General features: G+C 34.5%; 1 protein-coding gene across 1 annotated transcript in view; it reads right to left on the bottom strand.

Moving 5' to 3' along the window:
• LOC144470390 (putative cytochrome P450 6a14) overlaps positions 1-5,610 on the bottom strand; it is a 10,491-nt gene extending 4,881 nt beyond the window's left edge. Inside the window, exon 1 of the mRNA XM_078181449.1 lies at positions 5,562-5,610. The gene's annotated coding sequence lies outside the window, so the exon portion shown is untranslated. The remainder of the gene's footprint in view (positions 1-5,561) is intronic.
• Positions 5,611-14,633: the final 9,023 nt, after the last annotated feature.

Raw genomic sequence — 14,633 nt, 5'->3', positions numbered from 1 at the left:
CATTTCGGAAAATGAAAAAGTCACTTGAAATAGCCTCAGCTACCCCCCATTTCCCGGAGTTACAATATTTGAAAAACACCCTGTAGATCCACTTCTATGATAAAAGTACATTCGTCACAAAGGAGGCGGTTACGTTATCAAATTATAATTAGATATTTTGATAACACATCAGGCGGTTCTTGTAAGGTGATAATGGGATAAAATGGGTTGTATCGAATCCACTGAGTATTTAAAAATGATTGATACGAGATCGCAGACATCGTATTACTGATCAGTGATTGCTAGACTGCGGATGTTCATGAATATGATCTGAACAGAAAATGTCATGATTAGCTGATTCCAAAAATATAGCTTTTGCTGTGCATATTTTGCATATTATAATGCAAAATATAAAAATAAATAATGAAGAATGTCTTTATGGCCAAATATGCAATAAATGTTAAAATTGCAATAAAAAAATTACAATCAGTCCGATACATGTGCCATAAGACTGAGTAAAACGCATCAATAGTATAATGTAATGTAGGGCGACTTCTATAGCGTACAAATTTTTACAGATAAACGCCAATTTATGTTTATTAATTTTAATCAGTCTCTTAAAATTCAAAATTTCATATACGTTAACAATAAAATATAATTTAGACTTTTTTAAAATATATTAGATTTATAAAATAATCATACCCTTAAATTAAAAATTCAAATATCCTTATATAAAAAATTATAATGTTATAATTATATTTATTAGGAGTATTCTCTCAATATATTTAAATAACTTATTTATTTTATAAATCCTTTTAGAAATGTCTTCAATAACTTTCTCTACTATCAATGATATTATTAATACTAATAATATTTGTAAGTATTAATCAATTTACTTTACTATTATTAATTCCAAGTACATATATTTATTCCTACTCTTTTAGCCTTCAATACCACATTATATTTTCACTATTATTATTAGATAAATAATGATGAGCCTAAAAATTGCGTTTTAAAATAATATAGCCACTTTAGAAAATAGCAGTTTTAAATGTTTAGTTCACCCATTAGAAGAAAATTAAGTTCCACACGATTCAATTATTTATTTAACATGTATTTATGTGCATGTACGTGTATCAAATTTATGTGTTACATTGCCAGTACACGATACATTACACTTGTAGAATTTCGCAATACTCGCAAATTTCGTATATACTTTTAATTTTTTCTCACAATTTTTATTTAATGCTTTAAAATTATAGATAACATGACAAAGATCTTTTATTATCAATTAGATCTTTATTAAAATAGGTCAGATATTTATTACAATAATTTCCGAATATTTTAAATTTCGCTGAAAATTGCGAGGTATTGTATACAACAGAAACGGCTAACAATTCGATCGCGAGCGACCGGTAGAACATTATCACTATCTTCGTCTGGATCATGGTTCGCAGAAGATTATGTAAGAATTCAAATAAAAAAAGTGAGGGGGCAGGTGAAGTGATATGCCGCGAATCCATAGGTGTACATTATAATTTTGCCTGCTATTAGGATTCTGTTTACATCCATTACGTCTTATGTTTAAATATACAATCCGAAAATAGTTACTTCGCAAGTAAGATGCATTAGAATGCAAGTTTGAAAATTTTAGAATAAAATGCACACATCATCTACTCTCTCAACTATGTATACAAGATATTACAGGCACGTATACTAATAATAAAGGGCGAAATAAATAGGTATGGTAATTCAACATATAATACAAAAAATACTTGTTTATGTACTTTGGAAAATAACCTACCAATAGCAAACGAATGACAAATTATTAAGTCCCCTGTATTTACATACACTGATAAATGATTATATACAAGATCTTCAAGTAATTGTGTGAGACATTTGGTAATCTTTTTACCTATATGTGGATATTAATTTATATTCGCCAACTTTTAAAAGGTCATGTAAGAGTAGAAAATCTTTAGAACTATGAATTAAAAACTATTCTAATTTATACAAAAAGAAGCAGTATGTAGGCAGGATGAAGTATTTAACTCGTTCACCTTAATTTTTATTGTTACATATTGTATAAAAAACTGTTTCCAACAAAACTTGTTCGATATAAAGAGAAGCGTGTACGCAACCATTAATTGTTAGCAATTTTCCCCTTTTATCAAAATATGAGGGTCGTTTTAAGTTTTTAACTATACTGTTCATTAGTTAATTATGTTATCCGAAAAAAAAACTAATGACTACGTAAGAAATCAACACTGAGTATTAAAAATCGAGAAATGAAACCTGCATTTGCATCGAATAAGCCAGGATTAGCAAAAATATTTTCGGATGAATCGAAGTTCAATCGTATTTCGTCCGATAGATTGCAATCATAAGATTTGCAATCACAGTGCATTATTATACCAATATCTTTCTTTCTTCACGCGTTAATCTTTTATCCGCTCCCGTATCTTTTTGATTGCTAATCATTACCCGTGTTGTAAAGATGATAACATCCTTTAAAACTAATGATAAAAATTATATTTGTTCGAACACGTCGAGATGTTCCTACCTTACTTTTTGATTAAATGACTGAACATTTAGATTTTGTATATAATATGAATAGTATGCACAGCGGTTGTAATTTACTAGGTTTCAAATAAAAATATGAAACGTGACTTTAGTATGCATTTATGACAAAAATGAATGTTGAAATATATAAAATATATATTATATTTCATTGTATTATATTATATATAATATATCATACAATTAACTTAGATAATTTTTAGTCTGCATAAAGATCCACAATCTAGTAACAATATACAATCCATTAATCATTTATTTTGATATAAGAAAATTAAATTATATACATTTTCTTTTGAAATCTAGTTCGTTATGACTATAGTGCAAATTATTTGCGTGGAATCTAAATGGTCGGACACTCAGGATAGATGACCCAGTTTACGTGCCTATCTCAATTTACGTACCCCTGGATTAAAGACGTATAGTAAAAAAAGGGTTTAATATATGCATAAAATGATAATCTCTATTTTTTATTATGCTTATCCATCACATGTATTGATACCCACTGTCTCGTGGCAATACAATATTTATTGTATATATTTAAATGAAAAAGATTTTTATTGATAAATTCTTCACAAGAATTTTATTATTATTTTATAATTATTGTATAATTAAACACTTCGATTATCATGTCACCCACTTCACTTCCAAATTATATTATCCACATGTGAGTGACAAAACTATTTGCATGGAAATTAATTTACTCATTAATTTATTAAAAATGCTGAAAATATCATTGATGTCATACACTTTAACGGTTCAATTATAATTGTACTATCTTAAATTATAATTTAATTTATTTAAAATTAAAAAACAATTATTTGCAAAATAACGAATCTTTCTCATGCGGACGAATATGTGTTAATGAGAAATAAACATGGAAATTTAAGCTGTTCCCGGGCAATTTGTTTAACTGCTTTTTTTTATCTTAAGACGAAGAACCATGTTAGCTTACAAGCTAATGTAATGTAATGAACACAGCTTACAAGCTGTGTAATAACACATTGTATAATATTTATTTGATTTCATACAAATTTTAAAAAACAATGTGTAATATATTATTACTTCACTTCACTTTTTATTTTACAGAATTAACCGATTTGGTTAACTATACAGGTATTAGAGATGCCCATATATCGATCTCTGAAATATCAGCATTAAATTGGCTATCACTGTGATATAGAATATTAAAAAGATATGGTTTATGATTTTAAGAATACATATTACTCATGGAGTGTCTGAGAAATGTCTAATCTACATGTGTCCGAAAGTCAATCCTTTCGACAACAAATCGGCTTTAATTATCTACGAATTTTCGATAACGTGAATGAATTTCTCAGTAACACACAATGCCTCGAGGAGGAATTCGGAATGAAAAATCAAATTCTACTCTGTTAATATGTAATAATCGGTTAAACTACATTGCGCGTATGATGCCATGATATTGTGGATATTATGAATGTAATTATCTATTACACTATCATTTTCAATAATAGTATCTTGTATTTCAATAAATACACATAACCATTTTATATGAATTATAATATTACCTGAGGGGACTAATTTGTCCATTATAGGGAATTAATATGTTCCACTACATCTAGAATTTAATAAAATTTGGTTTTTCTCAAAAAGTGGTCTAACATTACAATATTTAAAAAATTTTTTCGAATAGCCTCCAAATAATCCTCTAATTCGAAATAATTTAAATATATTATAACAAATAATCAAATCATATAATGAATAATTTAAATATATTATGTGCACAGTCTTTAAAATGACATAACTTTTATAAAACTGAACGAAATGACAAATTTTGTTAGAAAATAGGACTAGTCTACTAAACAATGACTAAAATGATTTTTTTTTATTGTTGCTACTACTTGATACATAAAAATTTCACATTTCTAACTTTTTTATCCGAGCCTATAACGAAAATTTAATGAATGCGTTTTGTAAATCTCGGCAACTTGCATGCATGCTGAAATTGTTACCGAAATCAGTTAATGTTTTTACGAGATGCAAACAACTAAAAATTAAGCCAAAGATCGCCGTTTTATTTCCATTTTTTACACTTTTGATCGGTAACTTCGCGTTAATGGATTTCGCTTTACACGGTGCAAAAATTTAAAGGTGGAAAAACCACCGATTTGTTTCTATTTTTTGCACTTTTAACCGATAACTTCGCGTTAACAGATTTCGCTGAAATTTTCTGTACGCATATAAGGTACCAAGGTATACAAAACACATTTTTTAACACAAGTTCAGGTACAAAATTTAAAAAATGGAACTCTTTCCTTTTTGTTGTCATTCCTAGTAATAGCAAAATTCGAAAAAAAATTGATGTAGTCATGGTACGCTAAATTAGTCCTCTAACATTTTAAAAACTTTAAACCCACCGTAGCTCAGTTTGTAAGTGATCGTTGTTGTTCTAAATAAATAATAATAAAAGATCAACTAAAAAATGCGGGCAATTGAATGCAACTTTAATGAAAACTTTCTTATCACAGTAAGTTTTCCCTCTGTTGTAATGCAAAGGTTACATCTGTAAGTCATTAAACGATATAGGTACGTTCTGCATATATTTTTCCCGAATCTCGTATTGTTTACACGCGTTTTGTATTCGTTTTTGTAATTTCTATACAATATTTATGTGTAACAAAATAGACTAATGTTGTTATATGTCTACTATAAAACAAACTATGACGAAGAAAATTAATATTGAACTTTCATTCATAAAAGAATAAATAATAATAATAATAATAATAATAATCTTGTATTGACAACCTCCACATTCAATGCGTCTCTAAAAATCTCATTCACGTTATCGGATTTTCTCAGATATTAAAAGTCGATTTTCTGTCAAAAGAGTTGATTTTCAAGGCCCAAGTTATTGGACATTTTTTACCCCTCTCGATGAGTACTATAAATCCTTCAAGTGATAAACCACTCTTTTTTTTAACACCATGAATAGTAGCGATAAGTGTACCGAATATATGACTTACCTAATACAGTGATTCTAACGGCACCCGTAAGAAACAATAAACGGAGAAACGCTCTGGAGCGTACTGGTAGCTATCTACAAGTTCTCCCTGTTTATAACCTCGGTATAACTTGCGAGTGAGCATGTGAGCAACGATAGCACGCTTGCTATATCTTCTCAATCATTATCATTCTGGGGGGTAAAGGCAAAGATCTTCGTTTGACAAATAAATAAGCTAACAGAAATGCTGTAATAGAAATCATGGAATTTATGGAAGATGTATAACAATTCAGTTGAACACCGACAAAAAGTGCAGACATTATTCCATCAATTTAACCCTTTGTATTCGAAGCCATATCAACTGTAAATCTGAAATAATTTTTCTGGCTTTTAGTATTTCCATTTTACATAACAAAATTCATTCTATGCATATGAAATTGAGTCTTGTGACTCATATAACAGTTACACTTTCAACAATTTGTTAAATCTAAGCTTTGGCGACATCTATAAAAGCAATTCTGGAACGTGTTACAACAATTTTAATGGCGCCGCAGAGTCACCACTCGAGTGCAAAAGGTTAAACAACAGTTGCGTTTTACCCTAATACCCTAATGATACATTTTATTTCAATATTTATTACAAGGAAGTAAAATAATTAATATTAGAACACCTGAACCCTTTAAAATTGCGGATATTAGATTCTTTATTTTATAATTATTGAGATTGTAAAGAAATACTTTTGTGAGGAAATATTGGATATACTTATTATCAAAATTGTAGAGTATATTACAATTGGCTAAATGAGAGACTTATAAAAGAACTTTAGAAACTCGCAAATTAAAAAAATATATAAAATTAATTGTGTGTACAAGTAAAGTAAATTTTCTATAACACATACCTGTTTCTTCATTTATTCCATAATTCCTTCTTAAAGAGTGATTTCAACCCTTAAAGGGAACGAAAAGTTATGTTTTTCATCAAATATATCAAGAACATTACTTCGAGATATTGAAAAAGGGTTTAAACAAATGTTAGATCTCATTTTTATGTTTTCAAGAATGTGTAACAAAGTTTTCCAGAAAAGTTTTCTCAGTATCCCCTATCTATTCTTTGAATTTTTTTATATATTCTTTTATAAACTAATGAGACATCGAATTTAAAGTCTTCTATAGGATTTCTATTATTAGATTAGTTTTGTAACAAATATCTTATCGCACTGTTTTCCCGTTAAAACACGATACATTATAATGTGTATTAATATTTTGAAATAATTTGTCAGGAATAGATATAAATATTGTACACGCGCATCGAAATCGTTTAATTACAGTCACTTACCCACAAACAGCTTTGAAAAGCGGATATTCAGAAGAGCATCCTGGGTCTGACCAACTGTAGTGTTTGTGGAATGCCTAATTTTATCAGGTGTTAGTGGCGAGGTGATTATTTTTCTATCACGGACATTTTTACGATCAGTATCAGTACCCTTCAACTTTTAATCTGTCAAATGATTGACTCAATCAACAAACATACGTTTTAAGGGAAACGTGTTTTAAACATCTCTTATACAAGAAAATTCAACAACTATTGTCCGAAATGTATTAAAAAATATTTGAAAAATTTTGTCGAACAAAAATAATGCAACATTAAAATTATTATAATAAATGATGAAATGACAAAATATTGAGTTCGTCCTTACTACTCTCAACACCTAATACATTATAATATGTTTCCAATAATTGTGTCGTGTATTGATAAGAAAAAAACTTGTCTGTGTGTGCTGCCATTAGAAATCGAACGACAGCTGCAAAGAGATTCGATTTTAAATGAACCTAAACACGTGTTTTTTTATAGTTTTTTTTGGTCGTTTGAAACGTAGCATATTTCCGTTACGTGTATACGTGGTCTAAGGCGAAATAATCACGTTCACTTATAACTACAAGTATAAATTTATTGATAACATAAATCTAAACCTAACAAACATTACAGTAAACGTATCGTTTAATTACATCTTTAGTACTACTCTGGCGACGAGGCATTCTGCGTCAACGTTTTTCGCGGGTGAGAAGAAGAAAGGACTCGTGGAACTACCTGCCCGCCATACCTCCTGTGGAAGTCTTTATATAAATAAACTATTTATACTTAACACTTATAATTTAATTAAACTCTTTGTACGAAAATATTATCAATAACTCATTGCTATGAAAACAATTACAATTGAATAAATATTTACAAGGTGACCAATAACTTATTCATTAACATAATTTATTTATAAAAAAAGTTAATAAAGCAGAGAACATTAATTACATCCGCCATACACTGATTACTTATACGCCGCCACACAAGTAACAGTCTAACTAAATTCGTCACGTTTTTAGATCTACATTATCGACATTATGAAATCTGACTCCAAAAAATGTATGTATTCTAATACAGGCTGAGATCATCAAATATCTGTGTAATTTTTATTAACTCCGGCATTAACACAGTACACTGAACCTTTTTTCGAATGATACCATTAAACAGCGAAATGTATTCAGATATAAGATCCAAAAGTTTGAACCCATGTCTTCGCCTTATTTTGTCGAAAATTTTGTCACTCTATCTTCATCATGTCGTTACAGAGTCTAACCCTTTGTAACGTGGCGCACTCCGCGGGCTAATACCCATAAATCATGCTTATTTTAAATTGGTTACTTGAGTGAGCTCCATTCTTGCTTGATCATCCAAGTTCCCCGGACAAATGATTCAATTGGTATTACCTGTGGAAAAATAAATTTACGTTACAACTTCATGTTATTGGAGAGAAAAAAATTTAAAAAATAACTATCATACGAGAAAAAGTATGAGAGAAGTATAGCAATAAATCGATGGATCCACTTCTGGTTCTTCACCTTGATTTTTTCTATCTCCCCTTATATGATTCCTAGCCCGCTGTACTTTGAATTCCGCGAAAACAAAAGATTCCTTTCATTAACCCTCTCAGTGCCGAGCGAAAAAGCCAAATTTCACGATGTTACTAGGGTTTGGAAAAAGGCTCATAAAAACCAAACGAAAAGCAATATTTACATAATTCAAAAAGCAGTGTATTAAGGACAAAATTGAGAATGAAACAGTGACGCCAATTTTTTTATATTTATTAGAAATTACATAAATAGGAAAGGTATAAGTATAAGGCATTTTTCGCCAGTGCAGCGCAAGCCAATATATTGGCCCACCGGCACTAAGAGGGTTAAAGTAATAGACACCCCATTTTTTTGTTAGAAGAAACCACTGTAGGCACGTTTCAACTGCCACAATTGACCGATTTTCATAGTATAAAAGGGACACAATTTCCTCCATCAACTACCAGTATTCTTCCACGAAACGCAAAGTAAAGATCGCAATCGTTCGAATCTCTCTCTTCCGGGTATATCAATTTAACCCTTTGCACTCGAAGCCATTTTGACTATAAATGTGAAACAATTTTCCTGGCTCATAGTATTTCCATTTTATATAACAAAAGGTATTTTATACACATGAAATTGTTTCTTGTAACTCATAGCAACAGTTCTACTACTCAACAATTTTTTAAATCTAAACCTTATTGTTATAAAAATTATTTTGAAACGTAATAGAACAATTTTAGTGGTGCCTTAGAGTCACCATTCGAGTGCAAAGGATTAATAGTACTTGTCGAATCTGGTTAGGTAATATGAAACCCCTCAATTCTCAATGCGTCAAAATCGAGAACCCGGAACTTAAGCTCCGTCACGGTCTTATACTTGAACAGTTGTAAGAGTTCTTTTTTCTTGTAATATGCCTCTTTTTGTATCGAAACTTAGAGATTCATTTATTTCAATTTACAATCTCTTACTGATCCCAGTTACTAGCATCAAGCATCAAATTCGCCACAACTTAATAAGTTACGAGGCTAACTATGTATCTTACGGAAATTTTGTGCAAAGTGTAGGTAGGAAAATATACTTAGTTTTCTAGAAATGTATTTCAACTATACATAGATATACTACATAAAATTTTACAAGAAGAAAAAAAGAAAAAACTGGTTAACTTAATTATTTACATATCTTAAACAAGTAAATCCGCAAAAGTTTAAAGAATTTCAAGAAACTGTCGCATTATTTTTAACTTATTAAAATGATAAAAAACGCGATAAATATATATGTAGCTTCTATATCTTGCTAATTAATGCAGATAAGTTTTGCATTCTAAATCGCCATCTATACAGGGTGCACCAAAATTATACATACTCCGAGCAATGAGGAGTTCCCGAAGCCATTTCAAGTAACCTTTTCCTTTGCTGAAATATAATCTGTGGCTTTGTTAGCCAGTTATTATTGAAAAAACAGTAGAGTATGAGACACAAGCATGCGAGAATTTAAGCGCCTACACGACGGAAGTACGGAGGTATTTCATGTAACAGTCTAGTAGTTGTAATTATCTGCTTCCCGTATCAAAACGTATGGAAAGCAGCGTTATCTTTCCAAAGTACATCTTTTTTTACTTTATAACGTTTACACGACCCTGGTTAAATACAATTTCCATTTTTCTGTGATAAATAGAAGTTAGTTATTAGTCGTAAACGACACTAATTTACCATTGTCGTCATTGTAATATATTCAACAAAATTTCCACGTCGCTGTCACCAAATTCCTTGAACGTTTTGTAGGTTTATGTTTAAAATATTTATCACTCTACGAACTTGGTTAAAAATTCATTATTGAGTTATTCCGCATTCAACGATTATGATTATCTATGCGTGATGACAGATGTTTACATGCAAATTCGTAGATATTGGTAATAAGTTCATTAAGTTTAGAACGTTATTTCCTTAAAAAATCTCGGTTACTTAAGAACATACTACAAAATCCAATTCTGTTGACCTTGATATGGGCTGTGAACAACTAAAGATCGGGAAAATCGCAGTTTATATATTTGTGTTAAACATATTTTTTACATATTCCTTACATTAAGTAACGTCAAAATTATGTTAATTTGTTATTTAATTCGATTGTCCAGTTCATTAAAACAATCGGGAAATGGGGGGTACCTGTGATCATTTCAAGTAACTTTTTCCTTAGCGAAAATGCAATCCGAGGCTTCGTTTACGAGTTATTAATGAATAAAATTGGCTGCGCACGGACGATTTTTCGTGCTGCTGCGCATTCTTTTTTTCATGAGGAGGGGAATGCGTGCAAGTTCAAGGTTGCCCACTAAACCCCTCCTCGGACATCAGCCCTTTAGTTACCTCCCCTCACGGGATTCCTGCGCAGGGGGGAGTAGGTCACTCAGTGCCCTAATCCGCTTAAAGACGGCCGCGGTTAGCCACTCTTCTAGTCATGATGCCTGCGCGCCGTTCTTCGTCTCTTATCAGCTGTTGTTTTTGTCAAAGGACGTTGCGGATGTAGTCCATAACGCAGGGCCTCTTGTCTTCATTGCTGAGTTGGGTGACCAGATTCTCCACACTCACAGCGCCAATCTCCCTATCGCTGACAAAGTTCCTACACCTTGTAAGGGCGTGCTCTGGGTCGTCTGGCTCGACCCCACACGCCAAGTACGCGGCACTCGTTCTTTTGCCTATCCGACACAGGAACTCGGCGAAACAACCGTGTCCTGTGAGGAATTGGGCAAGATAAAAATCCAGTACTTTAGGGCCCCACTGGATCCACTCGCTGATATTGGGTATCAAGCGGTGGGTCCAGCGGCTATACCTAGCGGCATCCCATCTGGCCTGCCACCGTGCCATGGTGGCAAGCCGCTCCTGTCTCTTTATCCGCCCAACTCTGGACCGGTAATCCGCCGTGCTCCGGTCGAGGCTCGCTAAACGCTCATATATCCACTTTCTCTCCTCCGCCACCATAACTAGGAGAGGCATGCCTGTCAGGACACACACGGCATCGAGGGACGCGGTGCGGTACGTCCTGGCCACCCTCGAAAGGATGGACTTCTGTACCGCATTAATGCGTTTGACGTTTTTCCCTCTTCCCGCCGCGTGGGCCCAGACCAGGGCAGCGTACAACACTACAGACTCGACGACCCTGCAGTACAGCACGCTAGCCCAATAGCTGCCCCCTCCGATATTGGGGAGGATTCGAGAAAGCAAGCCCTCGTATTTGGAGGCCTTGTTGCAACAGTGCTCAACGTGGGCGCCGAACATCTGATATCCCTCGAGCATCAGTCCCAGGTAGCGTATTGACTTGAACTCCTGGAGACTGACGGCGCCCAGACTAGCAGTTATTGCCTGGGGGGCCTTCCTGCTAGTCAGGTGAAGGATCTCGGTCTTTTCCTCTGCCAGCGACAATCCCTTGCTGGAAAACCAGCTGCCCAGTACCTGCATGAAAAAGTTAATATTGCTTGTTACCCGGGAGGGTTTGCGAGCCGACACAACCAGGGCAACATCTCATTCCCGGAGCGCGACGGGTCAGGTCTATGCTAGGACTTTCAGCTGCGTTCGAAGGAACAAACAAGGATTTTAGAAATGTCCTATTAATTTTTATTATAACTCCTCGCGGAATCGAATTTCACATGACACTTTAAACTATCACAATATCTGGGATGGAACAAGACAGAATTTGTTATAGGTGACATTGTCGACAATGGTCCATTTTGTTAGAATACACATTTCTGTGCACACTTTAACACGTTGACGCCGGCTTACAATAGATTAAAAAGAATAATGTGTACTCACAGGTAAAATTAGTCACATAATGTAGAACAGGTTTTAACAGGAGATCAAAACGAATGGCTTATGGCTTACATGGCTGGAAGTTGATGCGATTTTTAGTATTTGGAAAAGAATACGTCGACTAACTGAGTCTATTTTATCACGTGGCACGACTAGATTAGGGATAGGTTTTTATAAACTAACCGAGTTTATTTTATCACGGGGCGCCACTAGGTTGGGTGAACAGGTTTCGTGAACTATTGATACTTCATTAATCATCGCTGCGTCATTATAAGGTAGAAAATATTTTACGTACTAACCGAGTTTATCTCATCACGGTGCGCTACTATATATGTATAATACGCTTTAGAGACTTAAATTGAATTGCATCGTCGCTTCTCAAAGAAAATTAAGATGTATCTCGAGCGGCAAAGATGTACCTTTGTGGATTGTATCGGCTGCAAGTTGTTATTACAAGTCATTCGTATATTACAAAATACGTGTGGGGGTAAATATATCGCGGATTTTTGCAGACGCTCTCAGTTGCTACATCTAGTCAGGGGGCTTGTAACTTCATAATGATATACATAAGTACTTAGTTTAAATGGTCGAAAGGAAATCAAACTCGATTTTGCAGCGTTCGCTCAGTAGTAATTGACGTGGAACTATCCCAATTTTTGGTAGAGTTTAGGGCCATTCTATACCCAAATTTTCCTAAAACAAATGGTAGTGGGAAATGACCACATATGTCCAGATTGGACATATGGAAAGTATATTCTGGATAGTGCTATGATTCAAAAACATACAGAACGAATCCTTTGATCGGCGCCAGCAGGTGTACACTCCTTAGGAAGGAGCAAAGAATTTCTGGAAAATGACACGACCAAAGGAAATATTCTTGGTTAATATTGGTATTGTTACGTACGGAGATTTTCTCACGACGTTTTTCTTTCCTTCTTGAAGGCATACGCTAGATAACGTCAGTGGTGAACGCGGCCCTTTCATTCAAAAATAGAATATCTAATTCGCCGTATAGGCGCGAATTCAATAAGGGTCATACATCCCCGATTCTCGGTACCATCCGCGGTGTGATCTGGGTCACATTGGCCCGGTCTCCACTACCAAATCTTCTAGTTTAGCTGCGTATAAAAAGGCTAAGATTTTTCTTCTCTTCGGGCAGTTTCAAGTCAAATCGCGACGCGAGACGTAGCAAGATCGAACCAAGTTCTCCTTCGAGCAATAGTTAACCCCCGCCGACTTGGTGCGAAAACCAGGGAGCGTGTCTTAGGACCATCGCGAATCTTACACTACACTTACGCACTTGTAATAGATTGAAGTTGTTAGATTATATTAGTTTTTACTTTCAACTCAGTGTACAAGTTTATTTCATTTCCATCTCCCAGTTCGAGTCAGTTGTTGGTAACGATCTCACAAAGATACACCTTTACCGCTCGAGGTGTATCTACTAATAATTCTTTGAAGTTACGAGGCAAAATTAGAGTCAATCCAAAACCCCATTACCCAATCAGGTGACGACCCGGTGTTGAAAGAGACATCGGCCAGTCCACGAAACCAACTTCCTATCTAGGTGGCGACCCGGTGATGAAAGAGGCACCGGCCAGTCCACGCAAGTTCCTCCTAGGCGGCGACCCGTTGATGGAAGAGGCAACGGCCAGTCCGCGAACCAAACCTATCCCCCAGGTGGCGACCCGTTGATGAAAGAGGCAACGGCCGGTCCACGAATTCTTTACTAAGGTGGCGACCCGGTGATGAAAGAGGCATCGGCCAGTCCACGAAACCTTTTACCTTTACACCTGGTGGCGACCCGTTGATGAAAGAGGCAAGGGCCAGTCCACACCTACCCTACCTTTACACCTAGACGGCGACACATTGATGAAAGAGGCAACGGCCAGTCCGTGAAACATCCCTACACCTAGGTGGCGACCCGTTGATGAAAGAGGCAACGGCCAGTCCGTGAAACCTATCCTATTAAGGTGGCGACCCGGTGTTGAAAGAGACATCGGCCAATCCACGCATTCCTCCCAAATTTCCGCACAAACTCATTTACCTCCGGTCACGTGTGCAGTGGCCCTCGGCTCGTAACAGTATCTAAAAAAGTTTGGTTTTTGAACGTTTATTCTAATGAGAATTTTTAATAATTAATATTAGTATTTTTAATAACTATTATCGATATTAGTACCGTCGTTTTCTAACGTAACAATCACATAACGATCAGAAGTTTAATTTTTTGGCCCGTGAACAGCTAGCACTTTGACTGGATCTACTCTGCATTGGTTCGCCAAGTGGAAATTTTCAAGGTTTATGATACTGACAAAACACCGACCAATGAGAGACGAGTTCCAGTACCGGTAGGCGGATTGGTTTCCGTATATCTTTGTATGTAATACTCTCCTTAGAGACAGTAAACGCAAG

This window comes from Augochlora pura, chromosome 5 (assembly GCF_028453695.1).
Source record: "Augochlora pura isolate Apur16 chromosome 5, APUR_v2.2.1, whole genome shotgun sequence".
NCBI classification, from domain to species: Eukaryota; Metazoa; Arthropoda; class Insecta; order Hymenoptera; family Halictidae; genus Augochlora; species Augochlora pura.
The sequence above is the reverse complement of the archived record's forward strand: the minus strand, read 5'-3'. Positions and strand labels throughout refer to the sequence as shown.